The sequence below is a fragment of the Ictidomys tridecemlineatus genome, chromosome 1 (assembly GCF_052094955.1).
Source record: "Ictidomys tridecemlineatus isolate mIctTri1 chromosome 1, mIctTri1.hap1, whole genome shotgun sequence".
NCBI classification, from domain to species: domain Eukaryota; kingdom Metazoa; phylum Chordata; class Mammalia; order Rodentia; family Sciuridae; genus Ictidomys; species Ictidomys tridecemlineatus.
Genome location: NC_135477.1, coordinates 69,443,465 through 69,460,950, shown reverse-complemented (window position 1 = coordinate 69,460,950; position 17,486 = coordinate 69,443,465). Strand labels below are relative to the sequence as shown.

Here is a 17,486-nt window from a genome sequence, read left to right as displayed (position 1 = left end):
TAGAACAGCTTGACTCAGTGCTGAGACCTCAGGAGGAGAGGAACCAAGAGAGCCTTGTCCAACTGTTGAAATGTCTTTTTATGCACTGCACTCTGTCTGGGGCAGCTGAAGAATGTGGCTCAGGGTGTTATTGGACACGCTGTGGGGAGTCGGTTTGAGTGAGGTTGACATTAGACACTTGCCAACAAATAAATCTCCAGTACATTTCCTAGGCTGTCTCAAAATGTATGCTGTGCAGAAACTCAGGTCTGTTCAGAATGTATGGGTTTTGAAAAGCTAGAGTTGTGGTTTCAGACTTGCCACATCTGCATTTTGAGGAGAAGACGGAGAACCTCTTTCATGGCTCACATGCGCTTGCTTGCCACTTGCTTAGGCTTTCAACGGGAGGTTGTGAGAGGGAGATGGGTCACACCCCTGCTCTGTCCACAGGGTGCTAACTGTGCAGACCTTTGTGTAAACCACTGAATTCTGTATGATCCATGCAATAACAGAACCCCATGGCACTCACAGGGAAGAAAGCTGGGGGAAGCTGGGGTCGGCAAACACAGCAGACCTTTGTCCACTTCACACAGAGTGCGGCACGCGAGCCAGATTTGGAAGGATAAACAAGACTTAACAAACGGACAGGGCAAAGGGCAGCACAGGCAGATGGAGCCGTGTGTACAGAGGCACAGCAGCATGAACAAAAACTGCTCAGTGCAGGGGAATCGAGTGCCACAGGGAATTAGCATGGAAACACGAAGTGAAAAATGAGGGACAGTCGGACACGGCCAGGTGTGTGCCTGTCTATGCAAAAGCACACATCGGTGCTTGACAATCTTGAACTGATCCTCCAAATCAGCTGTCCATCCTGTCCTCCCTACTCTGTTCCTGTACCCCAGGAGGCTGATCTCTGAAGTCAACACCCCTGGGCTACCTCGCCCCCAACTTGGTTAGTTTCACTGGCAGGAAACCAAAGGGAGGTCAGGTAAGATATCCGCATGAGAGAGTCAGAGGTTTTAAGGAATTGCCTTTGTTCACTGTGGGGACTGCAAGCCTGAGATCTGCAGGGCAGGTTGCATACGGGTGATAGTTGGTGTAACCTTCAGTCAGAAGACAGTCTGAGGCCAAACTCTTTCCTCCTCGGAGGAATCTCTGTTTTTTTTTCCTATTGAGGCTTCAGATTGACTGGAAGAGACCCGCCCATGTTATGGAGGTTAATCTGCTTTACTTAAGGTCTGCTGATGTAAATATTAATCACATCTTAAAACTATCTTCACAGCAACATCAAGACTGGTGTTTGATCAAAATCTGGTTTTGAGGCCCAGCCAAGTTGGCTCATAAGTTAACCATCACAAATATTTATTGCCCCTGCTTCTTCCCTATCACGTGCAGATTGGTCCTGAATGCCTCCTTGGGGGGCCCTGACCAGCTGTCCTCTGGACACTACCTGGAAGCAGTGGTCTATTGTTGCTAGCTCCTGGCTGCTTCCCTAATCCTTGTGCTTCTGTCAACCCTGACTACAGCTTTGTAAACAGTTCCTTCATTGGACGCTCTTCAATTATCCCACTCTAGTATTTTATTTCTTTCCTATAAGCATCCCATCAATGAATCTGTGCCACCTTAGAGTTGATAATAATAATAATAATAAAAAAGAGCCAGCATGGTTGCATATGCCTCTAACCCCAGCAGCTCAGGTGGCCAAGGCAGGAGGATCACAAGTTTGAGGCCAGCCTCAGCAATGTAGCAAGGATCTAAGCAACTCAGTGAGACCTTGTCTCTAAATAAAATATTTTGAAAAGGGCTGGGAATGTGGCTCAGTGGTTAAGTGTCCCTGGATTCAATCTCTGGTACCAAAATAAATAAACAAATAGATAAATAGAAACTCAAGTCTCCAGACAACTTATAAACTCAAGAAATGGCATCCATGATTTCAGAGATGTTCCTGGTCATCTCTGTCATTTCAGGAGTTGTCGAATACTATCTCTCTGCCTGGGACAATATATTTGGCTTCTTACATACCCGGCCTACCATTCTCTGAACCCCCAGGACTGATTAGCACTTTCCCATCTGCCCTCTGTAGCAGTCCCCTCTGAAGGGTTCACCAGATGGGTAAAATCTGGTCATCACTACGGTCCGTCCAGCACAATTCCTAGCAACATTCTTCCTGAGGGCGAGACCCAGCTTGTTCACCTCATTATCCTCCTCATTATCCCTAGTGCTCGGCCCAGTGCCAGCCCTCACTGCTAATAATAGTAACAACTATCATATTTATAGCTAAGGTACTAATCTGGGTAGCTTAGAACAACAGAAACTTGTCACAAAGTTCTGAAGTTAAACAAAATCCAGGTGTTGGCCGGGCCACCTCCCCTCTGAAACCCCTCAGGGAATCCTTCCTAGCTTTCTGGTGGTGTTGTTAATACTCGGTATTCCTTGGCCTGCAGTGTGTGATTGCAATCTCTTCCTGTGTCTTGCGTGGCCTCCTCCCTGTGAGTCTGTGTCTTCACGTGGCATTTTCCTCTTAACAGGTGCACCTGTCATGTTGGCCTGCAACCTTCCCTGATAACCTTCTTTTAATTTGATGACATCTACCAATAAGGTCATATTCACAGGTACAAAGAGGACTTCAGCATAACCTCTTAGAGGTCATAATTTAATCCATTACATTGAGAGCTGAGTGTGGGCAGGCACTATTCTCAGTGTTTCCCATCCATTAATTCTTTTACATAATGCCCTTGTGAGATAAGCACAATTACCCTACCCAGGGTTGGAATTTAGGCAAAGAGAAGTGTTGGCCCAAGTTTAAATTGTACAAATTTGGTAAGTAGATGAGGCAGAACGCTCCTTCCTATCCTTCTTATTTCCTTCATGAATAATTTTAGAGCTAAATTTTAGGAATTACATAGATAGTGCTCCTCGAACTTTAATGTGCCTATGAATACTGGGATCTTATACCAATACAAACTCTCAGTTGGTCTGAGATTCCATCTTTCTAATCAGCTATGGGGGCCCACTGCTGCTTCTGGTCTATAGATATACTTTGATTGGCAAGACCACTTGGTCTCTAAGCACTAGTCATATCAGAATCATTTAGGGGTATTTTTTTTGGAGGGGGATACCAGGGATCAAACTCAGGGGCATTCAACCACTGAGCCACATTCCCAACCCTTTTTGATATTTTATTTAGAGACAGGGTCTCACTGAGTTGCTTAGCACCTCACTTTTGCTGAGGCTGGCTTTGAATGTGTGATCCTCCTGCCTCATCCACCCAAGCCGCTGGTCATTTAGGGGTATTTTTTTAACTACTAATTTTCCAGAACTCTTTTTTTTTTTAAAAGAGAGAGTTAGAGAGAGAGAGAGAATTTTTTAAATATTTATTTTCTAGTTTTCGGCAGACACAACATCTTTCTTTTATGTGGTGCTGAGGATCGAACCCTGGCCGCACGCATGCCAGGCAAGCGTGCTACCGCTTGAGCCACATCCCCAGCCCCTTTCCAGAACTCTTTTAAACCTATTGACAGATTCTCAGAGGAGAATGAGAATCTGTATTTTAAGGGAAGGGATTCTGAAGGGCATTCAAGTTTTCAGACTACTGACCTAGGCAAACTATATGTTGATTGGAATTGGCCTGTTATAATGTCTTTTCCTATTAGAGCATTTTTATTAAGTGATGGCAATTAGAACATTTAGAATTAATTGAGTAACTCTATTAAAAAAAGTCAACTGAGAGGCAGTCCCTTAAGTGGGTGGTCTGACCCTGTCCTGGGCAAGATTACATGTGCAGTGACATAAAAAATTGTACGCTCATCAAAGTTGTAGATGGTAAATGGCTGGGCAAGAAAATTAATGTGATTGCTAAAAGAAAGCCAAAGGGTTTTTTTTAATGTAAATTTTAAAATTTAAGTATGACATCAGAATGCGTTACAATTCTTATTACATATATGGAGCACAATTTTTCATATCTCCGGTTGTATGTATAGTATATTCACACCAATTCATGTCTTCATACATGTACTTTGGATAGGTGGCATATATACACAATGGAATTTTACTCAGCAATAAAAGAGAATAAAATCATGGCATTTACAGGTAAATGGGTGGAGTTAGAGAAGATAATACTAAGTGAAGTTATTAGCCAATCCCAAGAAAACCATCCAAAGTTTAAAAGAGGCTCAGTAGGCTACAGCATACTCCGAAAGCAGTAGCTTTAGGAGTAATCATAGTAAGCTATAGTCTTACATCAGGTTTACATAGAAAATGAATGTAGAAGCAAATGATAGTGAAAACCTGACTTGAAATTATTGATATAAAAAGAATCTAGAGAGTTTAGCTGATCACTAACTCATTATAAACCAACAGTAGAATGCATTTACCATTCTGTGTCTTCAGAACAAGGAGGTGGCAATCTCAACTTTTCTACCTGGTGAGAGCAGGGCAGGAACATCATGTTTACTTTGAGATGCTATGTATTAGGAGTGGCATTGGATTGTGCCTTGTGGAGAAAGATCAGACTGGTGGGGAAATTGTAATTCACTGCCCCCAGAAACAGGATGGAAGAAATTGATACTACTTTGGAAGAGAGAAGACAAAATAGTACTAGACCCAGGCAAGGTGGGTCATGCCTGTAATCCCAGTGGCTCAGGAGGCTGAGAATTGAAAGTTCAAAGCCAGCCTCAGCAACTTAGCCAGGCCCTAAGCAACTTAGTGAGGCCCTGTCTCAAAATACAAAATAAAAAAAGGGCTGGGGATGTGGCTCAGTGGTTAAACACCCCTGGGTTTAATTCCCAGTACCCCCCTCCAAAAAAAAAAAAAACCTGAAAATTTGGGAACTAAGTGTCTACAGACAATGACCTCTTTCTAAGTGGGCTCAAAGAAGCAGAAGCAGGATAGGTGGCTGGAAATTGCAAGGAGACAATGTTTAAGTCAGCATACATAGAAGAATGTTCTAAGGCTCCATCTGACTGAAGTGGAAGGAGACATTTGAGGAAGGATTCGGTTCTGTGTCTCTGCAGGTGTGTCAGGAGCTGTGCTATAGAAAGGAGTCTTTTCACTTTGGAGGCTGGGCCAGCTGTGCTCTTACACATGCCCAGATGAAAAGCATTGTTTAACCCAATAATGTGTAGGAAATGACCTACTTATGTGTTACCAAGTAGGTCATCTCCCAGAGGGGTTTTCCTTTCCTCTTTCTCAAAAACAGAAAAAATTATGGGCACCCTTCAAATCCTTATTGAAGGTAGTTTGATATTGCTGAAAATAATATTTTGGTATAATAAGAATTTTCATTATTTCATTCATTTTATTCAATATATGTTTATTGAGCACCTAGTATCCACAATAATTTGTAGAGATAGTAGCTAACACACATTTATAGAGAAGCAAACTGAGTCACAGTGACATTAAGAGATCTCAGAGAGGGACAGAGGCAGGATTTGAACCTGACAGCCTTGCTCTAGGATTGTTGCTCCTCTCTCTCTCTCTCTCTCTCTCTCTCTCTCTCTCTCTCTCTCTCTTCTGTGGACCCTTAAGGTCAGAGGAGCCATCACAGTGACCCCAAAGTAAAAGGTATTTGTGCCTCTTGTGTGGTTATTTTGCGTAGCCCAGTCAGCCCAGTTCAACTGGAGTGACCTCTGAGCCTTTTAGTCTCGAACAGAAACTTGGCAACTAACCATAATAACCAATATTTTATAGGGCCCATGAAAATGTCTGATTTCTTTTAAATCAGGAGAAAGAAAAATGAGCTTAGAGTTAAGAGAATGTTTTTTGCTTTTTCTCACACCAGAAAAAAATGTAAAGCCATTATGGTGAGAGAGCCTGTGAAGGAAAAGTGCACCCATGAAAGTCAATATGTGGCCCGAGCAGCTCCTACAGGGAATTTCAAAATGTGATTTTCGGGAAAGGTAGTATTTTAACTGGGCTGGTGCTCTTCCAACCTTTGAAGTGGTACAAGGGAAAAGGGATTGATGGACAGGTCACTCCACGTGCAGGTAAGGGGCTCGGAGATAGGGCAGTATTAACCCAGTGGTGTGAAGGGGGCAGGTCAGACATCACCTACTTAAATTGCTTACTGGACATCTAGAGAGCAGTGAGGGAAAGCAGTTTGAATTAGGGCAAAAGAGCCCAGAGTCCATTTTGTGCTGGAAGAGACCATCTTGTCCCAAAAGGGAAATGATTGCTGGGGAGGCTGGTGCACGGAGCCTGGGAGGTGTGCTAGAGAAGAGGAATCCTTGTCTTCTCTGATCTTTTGAGTTGTTAACCTCTAGACAGCATTCACACTCTCAGTGCTATGCTCTAGGGCCTTTTACGTCGGTAAATTCTCCTCCTAGGATATTCTATCACTGAGCAAATCAAATTTCCTGAGCTGGTCTCCTTCCTTACCTGTATTTCCATTTCCCAGATGTGTTTTATCTCTGCATTGCCACAGGAGTAACTCCCCCTCTTCTCACTTACCAGCCCAGGGTGAATGTTATTTCTTGACAAGCAGTTTGGACGCCAAAATAGTGCTGGGGACTAAAACACAACAAAAACCCACAACTATTTTTTTTAACAGTCTTATTAAGATAAAATTGAGCTAAAATTGGCTGTAATTCATCCATTTAAAGTGTATATCAGGTGGTTTACATCAAAAGATTTTTCCCTGGCCCTGAATTTTTCCGGAGTATCTTTGCTTATAGAAAAGGAGTATTTCCCCCAAGGGATGGGAAGGGGAGAATCAACTAAACTTCTACTAAATAGGATAGAATTTGTGTACTTATAGACAGGAATTATGTTGTATTTTAGTCCGTTGCCTACAAACTACAAAGTTGTTAAAACTGCTTCCCTAGATTCAGAATCAGACAGCTCAAAGGGGTGTCTTTTAGAGTCTAGAATATACCTTTGGCACACTTTGATTCTTTAATCAGCCTTTCCTTGTAATATTTGATGATGATGATCGTGATGATGGTGGTGATAGCTGAGTGACTACTCTGTATAGGTACTGAGGCAGGATTAGGGACCCTTGTCACCTCTCATGTCACCTCTATCAGCAGAAGTGATGTGAGGCTAAGAATTTCCCTTTCATCCTGCACTGTTGCAGTTACTGAAAGAACTAACTTCCCCTAAGTGTAAACAATAAGATCCTGTTTTTCAAAAAGATTGTGGACCATCCCTAGGAACGTGTGTAAAGACTCTCAAGTTTGACCTGGAGTAACCTAGAAGGGAGAATCTCCTACTTAAGACCTCATAAGTATTAGTTGCATCTCATGCATCTAATGTAAAACCCAGGAAAGAGCATTTGGTACATGCACCACAGGCATTACGGGCAAGGCCCAGGAATCTGTTGACCATCCCTCATTTAGCATAACCTGCCTAGCAAAAAGCCTGCCAAAGGCAAACAAAGAACTCAGAAGCATATCTAAACCCAGACCCCTTCTGAGTTTGAGGGCAGATGTCTTTGTTATGTCCCTGCTGCCGGGATGCAGCGTAGCTTCCTCCAATGAACTCTCTTAACTGCTTCCCTTTGTCGTGGGGAATTCTTCCTACCACCTGTGCACTGGTAATCACCCAAGTCCCTAAATGCTTTAAAAAACATTTTATTTAATACTTACAAGAACTTTATGAGGTACTTATAATCATCCTCATTTTACAGATAATAAAACTGTAAAGAGAGAAGAAAAGCAAAGAGAGAAAGCAATATGCCTAAGTCAGTTTGGCAGGTGGAACAGGATTCAAAGCCAGGTAGGATGCCAAAGTCCTTCTCTTGTTCAGAAGGCTATCCTTGGATCTGCTTGACTTTGGGCTCCTTTTGTCTCTCGAGGTGAGTCTGCCATCAATAGGTCCAACTTTAGGCAAGATCAAGACTTACAGGATATTCAACAACCCTGAGTCCCACTGTTTCCAGTCTTTTGTGCCTGTTTTGGCAACTGGGCTCCTGTCAATGATCACATCATTGCCTAGTCCCCCCTTCCAGGCAAGGCATCATATTTAGTTGCTACTGTCCTTGACCCACCTGTACCTCTATTCCTGCATCAGGTATATCAGCTCTTCTAGAACTAAGATTGCTCATTTTTTTCCATTCTCAATTTTTCAGGAATTCAAGTTTTGCCCATTTACCTCCTCCTGGATTCTGAGTTTGCCTGCTGACTTGGGCTTCCTCATTTTAGGTAGTACCTGTGAGTGTATTTCTCTCAGGTCTAGCCTTCCTCCTTCCAAAAAAAGCCCTTCTTTTTAGACTCTCATCTCTTGTGTTAAAATTCTAATTTGCTACCTTTCTCTCTTTTTGGAAACATAGTAATACCATGACAAACACCATGCTTGAGTATCTGCTTGCCGCTTCTCCCCACTTGGTACCAGCCAAAGACTTGAAGGGAGAGAAGAGGGAAGGGGTGGAGACAATACTACCCTTTATCCTCTTGTCCATTTCTACCTCTCCTCAACAGGAGGCCCCACTTGCCACCCACTCTCAGCTCCATTGTCCTCAGGGCCACCACACACTACAGAAAGAAATGGTTATTGGCATCCAAAAGACAAGTAGGAAAATAATTTCAGCTTCTATGCAACTATAGGGCTAGGGCTTAGGAGATAAATCTTGGAATTTTCTCAGTTCTGGAAACCTCTTTTGGGCCAACTGAAGCTAGCCCAACTTTTCCAGCCTCAATTCCCACTCTTCCCAGTGGATGAAAAATCTCTTTAATTCCTAACTACCTCTCAGTTCATAAGTAGAACTCTCTTTTGCAGGCCAGAACAATAAGGAAACCAGATCTTTGTCAGGAAAGATAGCTTCCAGCAAATTCTTCATACCTTTCCAGCAGAGCTAAATGGCTATTTCTCTGTGACCTTTTTCTTGTCCCTCAGTTTAAATGATTCCTTTCTCTCTCCATGCTTCAGAAAACTTTGTTGAAAAAACACTTTTCAAAGTTGGTTTTTATCACTGAATTGTGAGCTCCTGATTTAACTGTTTTTGTTTCCCCAGCACAGTGTAATCCAGAGGAAGAACTCAGGAGTGAATGAACTTGGAAAGACAGAAGTCAGACCGGAATTGGAAAAAAGACACAATCAGTAGAGATGTCATTTAGACCCTGACACCAATGTTTCTATAAGAGTGATGGATTCTGATACAATACAGGGAAATGATCTTTGAATATGTGATAGATTCTCAAAAAAATGTTTTGCATGGGGCAGCCAACAGATGGTCTATATCCTTGGGACTCAACTCTTAATTTTGGGGTGTAGGGGGCAGTGGGTGCTAAGAATTGAACCAGGGCCTTGTACATGCTAAGGATGCATTCTACTATGGAGTTACGGCCTCAAGCCTATATGCATGCACGCGCGCACGCGCGCGCGCGCGCACACACACACACACACACAAATATGTATACATATAGAACATATACATATTTTTAAAAATAATTTTATGGTTACAAAAATAGACTTACTTTCCATTCTACAAAAGAGGATGATAAGTTCTATTATGTTTGTTATATACTTTCCTCATATTAGAATCACTTCTTATATATTAAGAATTTTTAGGAGTATTTCTTTAAGAATTTAGGAGATTATGATCAAACAGCATTTGTCTATCTACATACTCAATTTTAATCTATATTACAAATTGATTTGATTCTTTAATTTGCACAAGGACTGAGATAAGAGTTCACTTATGGGCAGTGTCCTTCAAAGGGACAGTGTGGGTTGAAAAACCACAAGGAGAACTTAATTTCATGCAATTTTGGATGCTCCCAGGTGCCCAGAAGCAAATGCAAATGTTTCCGAGAGAATATGTGTTAGAGTCTGTAAACAAGTCAAAATAACACCTGGTATTTTGCCAGGGGAATATTAGAGTTCGTAAACAAGTCTGAATGGTGCCTGGCAAAATGCCAGAGGGAGTGGTTTGAGAAGTAACAAAAGCGAGCCATTAAGTGTGGAGATCCCTTATTGGTTGACTGATGTATCTAGTTTATGCTAATTAAGATAAGCTGTGCAAAATGTATAAATAGCTCTGTTGTCCTACAATAAATGGCTCCTACTCCTGCTGTATCAATGTACACAAGTTATTCGTCACCCCCGGGTTATTTTGCTGCAGCCGGACTGGCAAATATGCCCTCAGGGGACATTCACACAACTCTCACAGCACAACTGTGGGCTCAGAATTTAAAGAAAAAAAGATAATCAAGGAACACTTGAAGAATACTACCATGAATAAGTGACAGCAGAAACACCAAATGATAAAAGCACCCCCATAAAGACTTCAGATGTTAGAATCACTGGATAAAACATTTAATATGCTGACAGAGATAAAAGTGATGGCAAAAGAACAGGAAGGGGCTGGGGTTGTGGCTCAGTGGTAGAGCACTTGCCTAGCATATGTGCAGTACTGGGTTCAATTCTCAGCACCACATATAAACAAAGTCCGTTGACAAATATATGTGTGTGTGTGTGTGTGTATATATATATATATATATATATATATATATATATATATATAAAAACAAGAGGGTATAAAAATGTCCAGTTTTGAGCATGGGGTTAGAAATGTTGGTAGAATGAGATGGACATCATTATCCAAAGTACATGTATGAAGATACAAATGGTGTGAATATACTTTGTATACAATCAGAGATATGAAAAATTATGCTCTATATGTGTAATATGAATTGTAATGCATTCTGCTGTCATGTGTAACAAATTAGAATTTAAAAAATATCCAGTTTTGAAAAAGAATCAAATGGTACTTCTAAAACGGAAAGATATTAAAGTTGAGATTAAAAAGAATCCAAACGGAAGCATCAAATGCAGTATAGTTCTGATTGGTGCTAAAACCAGGAAGACCCAAATGAAAGACTGTTCATCCAGAGTTTGCTATATAGCAAGGAGTTGGCTGCCATGGCTTGAGTTTGGTAGAGACATTAAAGCAAGCATGGGCATGGAAAAGCTTTATGGCAACCAAAAGTGAAGTTTCCAGCTGTCCTCTGACACCAAGAGTCATTGGCTAGAGGTGGACTAGCTAGAAGTGAGCCTTATATGTAATTGGTTTGAGGTGCACGTCTGGCCTTCTCTGCTTGGTCTGCTTAGCTCTCAGTGAGAAGCCAGAGTAAAAAATGGGAACATCGGTGGTCAGTGAGCAAGTCTTGACAGTTTGGACAGATTGCCGTGGAGGTTGCAATTTGCCTTCCTGGGCTTCACACGTGGGTCAGAATCCCATTACCACAAGGGCTCTGGCCTTGTCTTTTGTGTATTCAGTCTCTATCTAGGCAGAGTTGGTTAAATGGAAAACTTATCTGAAAAAAAAAATGACTCAGAATGCAGCCCAGAGAGATAAAGAGATTATATATATATAATATATACACATACAGGTGGGTGTGAAGGGTTGAGTTGTGGAAGGGCCAATGTATGTCTTATCATATTTCTAGAATGAACTAGAGAAGAGAATGGGGAATATAAACTATTCAGAGAAATAAAGACTGAAGTTTTTTCAGGAATGAATGATTCAGATTTAAAACCTCAACAAGGCTGGCGACAGTAGTACATGTGACTGATCCCTGCTACTAGGGAGGCTGAGGCAGGAGGATTGCAAATTCAAGTCCAGCCTGGGCAACTCATTGATGAGGTCAGGTGGCTAGGGAAATGTGCCCCTGGGCAACTTCCTGGACAGTAGAGCACAAATAACAGCTGTAAGTTTTTGCTGAGAAACTTACAAAAGGTTATTTTTAAATTGGGATCTACGTGTCCTGGAGTCCATAGGAATTCAGGACATATGTGACCTGGAGTCCACGCCTCTCCAAAGAAGGAAGATGCCTGATCAATACTTTGATTATCTAAAGGCTGTATGAACACCTTGTGAACACTGAGTGCTGGCCCAGTGTTGGGAAGGGAGCTGACTTTCTTAAGTCCGTAGATCCATAGAAACCCCTAGACAACAGCCACTCACTGGCCATCTTCTCAGGTCCCCTCCCAACGTGGGAGCTTTGCTTCACTTTGTTTCAATACATTCCTGTACTTTGCCTTTGCCCACTGCTGGCGAAGAATCTCATTCTTTGAATCTGCAAAAAATCACCCAACCCCACACTCTGTGCTACAATGAGACCCTGTCTCAAAATAAAATATAAAAAGAGCTAGAAATGTGGCTCAGTGGTAGAATGCCCCTGGGTTCAATCCCCACTACCACAAAATAAGTCAGTAAATAAATAAATTCCGATCAACAGAAATAAATATGGATAAATATAAATAAACATTGCCTACAGAAAAGATAAATTAATGTGTCTTTTTTTTTTTTGAGCAGGGAATGTTGGGTATTGAATTCAGGGTCTTTTGTATATAAGGTAAGTACTCTACCACTGAGCTACATCCCAGATGCTGATGTATCATTTTAGGGGTAAAAAAAAGTAAAAATAAAAGGTTGAACAATAATAATACACAACTCAGAGGAAGCTGTTTTGAGTAAGGTTTGCTAAAGTTCCCTTTAAAGAAAAATATGTTATTCCATTTATACTTCAAGTGTGCATATTAAATTCCAAGGATAACCACCCAAATGATACAAATGAAATCTATATGCTCCAAACCCATAAAGATCAGAAAAATGGAATGAAAAAAAAATTAATCCAAAATAAGTCCAGAAAGAACAAAAAAAGCAAGGTCAATTGAGCACAAAAAATATATGAATATAAAATAGAAAAAAATAAACTCAAATCAGTAATTGCCAAAAAAGTCAGTGGTATACACTTCTCAATCAAAAGCCATGGACACTTAAAATGTATTAAAAAACAAAATCCTGATATGGTATTTTCAAAAGGTGAAACTAAAACAGTATCTTTCCCTCATAATACACTTGACTATTGTATAATGACTGTCAGTGGGTTCTCTGGGTCCTTCTAGTGAATTTTTGAACCTGAGTCTAGTTTTGTGACACCCCGCCCCCATACACACTCTGACCTGCCACAAAGTTACGATTGATGTCAGAAACAAAGGCAAGAGGGGCCTGGTGGCAAGCTCAGAGGCTGAGGCAGGAGGATCTCAAGTTCAAAGCTAGCCTCAGCAATTTAGGGATACCCTGTCTCAAAATGCAAAATAAAAAAAAGGGTTGGGGATATGACTCAGTGGTTAAGCTCCGCTGGGTTCAATCCTCAGTACCATTTAAAAAAAAGTAAAGCTAATCTTGAAGACTTTTCCCTTGAATTTTATAGCTGGCTGAAACTCCTGGTAGTTGATATCAGAAGTGAGGACAGTTGTGTAGAAACTGTGCCCACAATTTAGTAATTTGGCCAACTCTGGGCATACATTAACAAAAACTCACCACATAAGCTACAAAATGTGCCTCAATACAGTTCAAGGATCAGTAGCATTTTTTCTAACAATAATATATCTGATTTAGAAATCAATAACAACAACAACAAAAATAAAGATCTCACACACAGGGAATTTTAAGTCATACTTTTCTTTTGGTACCAAAGGGACCAAAAAGAGATTGAACCCAGGGGTGCTTAACCACTGAGCCACATCCCCACCTCTTTTTATTTTTTATTTTGAGATAGGTTTTTACCAGGTTGCTTACAGCCTCACTAAACTGCTGAGATTGGCTTTGAGCCTTCAATCCTCCTGCCTCAGCCTTCTAAGCCATTGGGATTACAAGCATGCATCACCATGCCTGGCTAAGCCACACTATTAAATAGGTTATGGATCAACCTAAATTAATTAATCTTGGAATTGTTCCCATTGCCCTGCAGTTTTTGTTGCTAAAATAAAAGAATAATACCTTTTAAAGACTCTCAGAACATTTTTGAAATGTCAGAAAAATAATTTGTTATACTGTTTTTAAAGTCTTCTACAGGAGGAGTTTTGGTGAATTTTGTATCTCTGCGTTACAAAGGGAAAAGAAGTGAATACCTTACTCTTGGTTTGCAAGAATAACTCACAGAGCACAGACATCAGAAAAGATGGGAACTCACTAGTCAGCTCTCCAACCAAATGTGCATAATTGGGGATCGCTATAGAAAATGATTAGCAAAGATACACTGTGATGTAAGGTTTTTGTGTTTGATCGAGGAATATTTATAAGCTATCTTTTCAGCTTTAATATAATTAAAAACCAAGTATTAGCACATATAAATCAATGGAATGGAATCGCAAGTCCAAAAATAAACCTATGTGTTTTCGGTCAGTTGATGTTTTATAACTATCTTAGTGGCTATGAGTGGTATCTGGGTTTTGAATTTACATTTTCCTAATCACTAATGATGTTGAACATCTTTTCATGTGCATGGAATTTGCATATCTTCTTAAGAGAAATATTTTTTCAAATTATTTACCCATTTTTTTAGCTATTGTGTTTTTATTGAGTAATGAGTTCTTTATTCATACTAGACTTTATCGAATATATGATTTACAATTTTTGAAATTGAAAAGATAGCCCACAAAATGAAAAAAGTGGAAACAATCCATATGTTCATCAATCGATGAAGAAATTGGAACCCTCATACATTGGCTGACAGGATCATAAAATGGTATGGCCACTTTGGAAAAGTCTGGCAGTTCCTTAAAGGATTAAACAGTGTTAGCAAATGACCCAGCAGTCCCACTCTTAAGTTTATATCCAAGAGAAATGAAAACAAATATCCACAAAAATTTTACAGAAATGTTCAAAGCAGCAGTATTCATAATAGTCAAAAGTGGAAACAACCCAAATGTCCATTGATTAATGGAGAAATTTTAAAATGTGTGGTATACCCACAAAATAGAACATCATTTGGCTAAAAGAAAGAATGAAGTACAGATACATAACATGGATGAAACTTGAAAAGATTTATGTTAAGTGAATGAAGTCAGACAAAAAAAAAAGCCATATATTGTATGGTTCCATTTATGGGAAATATCCAGTATAAGCAAACCCAAAGAGACAGAATATAGATTAGTGGTTACAGGGACTAGGGGGTAGAAAGGAATGGGAATGGCTGCTAATGAGCATGAATTTCCTTTGGGGGTTGATAAAAATATTCCAAAATTAGGCAGTGGTGGTTTTTGCACAATCTTTGTGAATATAATAAAAACCATTGAAATAAAGCCTTCATAAAAAATTTTAAAGTATTATAATAAGCCAAACTAGCCCCAAATTTTGAATCAAAGTATCATGGAATGATGATCATGTTTCATTTCTTAAAAGAAAGAAGTGTATTTCATCATTCTTTCATTAGCAAACAGTACAAAAAACCAGTGGTTTTTGTACTGTTCCTAATTCAAAAGGAACATTTTTTTAATCTCCAATTTATTCTTTAAAATTTAATTCTGGTCTGTTTTACATTGTATATAAAGTATTAATTCTGCATTACTGGGATATAATTTCTAAATTCATAAATATACATATATTGAAGATTTATGCACAAGGTTTCTGTCTGAGGGCACAACTAACAAAGATTTGAGATCAGTGCTGCGATGTCTTGTTAGATGAAAGAAAAAAAAATGGAGAAATTTAAATCAGCAAGGGGTAGAGACATACCAAATTTTATCTTATAAATACTGAGTAATTTGTGTAAGAGATTAAAATAAAAATAAATCTGAGGGTCCCTCTCAGAAAATTGTCTGAGGTTATGAATACAATTTTTATTAATTTTTATTAATTTCAACTCCACTCAATTCTTCATTATGTGGTAACAACTTAGCCTAAGTAAATTTCCACTCTGGTGTTCCATGCAAGAGAGTCACACCTTAGTACCGTGTACTAAAAATACATCCTTCCAGAACAACAATGTTACAGTTCTTTCTTTCATCCTGTTGGGGACTGCCAGCCAGACACTGGCACCCTTTACCAATTCAGTTAGTACTGCAGACATCATCTGGAGTAGCATCCAGTTTCTTTTCCTAGCTTGCCTTGGAAAAAGACAGTAGTGTCCCTGTAGTCTGTGATCTGCCACTTCAAATATTTGCCTGACCTCATTATCCAGAACACCTTGTAAATGTAGTCTGCTACCAGCCCTGCAGGGTCTGTGAGGGGATAGGATGAGTCTCTGAACATGACAAAACCAAATAGAATGCTGTGTCTAGCCAGGCTTGGAAAATACTGCTGCCAGGTTTCTATTGGTTTAAAGAAAGTTTGTGTTGGCTATAACTGTGTTCCCAAAACCCTGCTGTGAATATTCTTATTCAAGGACCAAAAGCTGAGAGGAAAGACTGCCTCTTTGCTGGCATATCTGTCCACTACCTGTTCTTCAGGAAGAGCTTTGTTCTTAATGAGTGGCCACAAGGCTCAAAACTGAGCTGTACCCACCTCCACACAGCAGCAGTCAGTGGGTCTATTGATCAGGTGTCCTTCCTTTTAGCAGAGGGATACTGTTGGAAGAACACTCAGACAGCTTGTATTAAAATTCTAAGTCTTCCACTTACTGGCCTTGGAGACATAGCTCAACTTCTCTGATCCTTGGTATTCTCATCTGTAAGGAGGAAATGGCCGTTGTGCAAAGAAAGTAAGTGAACATATTTGAAAGTAACACAGTGTCTGGCACACAGTAGGTACTCCTTAGATGTTAGAGTTCTGTTTTGGAAGTCTGGGATACAGGATCTGGGATGGATCCTCTTTATCGACCTGCAATCACTATGTCTGATGCTGTGGATGTTGCTTAATGAATGGGCAAATGGAAACACACCTTTCTTCTTGAAAGAAACCCTGGATTTTATTGGATAGTGTTTGAGCTTGGATTCCCCTGAAGGCAGAGCCTGAGATAAGACCAGAATACAGCTCTTTATTTGGAAGATGATCCAGAGAGTGTGGAACAGGGAAGAAAGAAAAGCCTAGTGGAAGGACATGTTATCAAAGTCACTGCTGTAGGTAATAGAGCTGGACTCCCCCAGAACCTTCTAAGAACTGTGCAGAGTACTCTTGACAGATGGGACCCAGGAGCGTTTCTCCATTGGTTCCCATCCTGCACTAGTCAAAGTTTCCCTACCAAACCATCCATGTCCACCAGCTGATTGAGCACCCAGGGATGGCTTCACCTTCAGGGAAGCCAAGGAGAGAAAGCAACAGGCATGCTTGAGGCAAGAGGCTAACGGGGAGACATGAGTCAGCCAGGAACAGCTAGACAATTTACAGGTTCCAGGGCAAAGGGGAAAGGCAGGGCTCTTTATTCAAAAATTGTTAAGAATTTCAAGGCAGCACCAGTAGAGCACTTCTAAATGAGTTTCCACACAGAGAAGTGGCTTTCCTCTACCCAGTCAATGACTATGTTCTTCTTTACTGAACTCCTGTCTGCGGTGGCCTTCTAACTAAGCACAGAGCCCTTCTAAATGAGGTCCATGTTCCAAGAAGCCAGCCGGGATCCATCTGGGGCTAAATTAGAGACAATACTAAGAAAATGTGAGTGGAGGTACCATAAATGTCAGACAGACAACAATGGGTCCAGCATGAGAGCCCATTTTGGCAACCCTGTTCCCCTTCTGCAGTGATTGTTTTGAGATGGCTATGTTCTGGTCAATAAGATTTAACAGGAAGCCCACTAACGAGTGTTAGGCAGAGAGAGGCGAGCAAACAAAAGGCTGTGGGGCTTTCT

At 40.5% G+C, this 17,486-nt stretch overlaps 1 long non-coding RNA gene across 2 annotated transcripts; it reads left to right on the top strand.

Moving 5' to 3' along the window:
- The first annotated feature begins 656 nt into the window (after positions 1-656).
- LOC144376042 (uncharacterized) lies at positions 657-9,990 on the top strand. 2 transcript variants are annotated; one of them, XR_013436046.1, is made up of 2 exons: positions 657-967; positions 8,927-9,990. It is a non-coding gene; the product is annotated as an uncharacterized LOC144376042 (long non-coding RNA). The 2 variants fall into 2 exon arrangements; XR_013436047.1 differs by lacking the exon at positions 657-967 and adding an exon at positions 5,355-7,692.
- Positions 9,991-17,486: the final 7,496 nt, after the last annotated feature.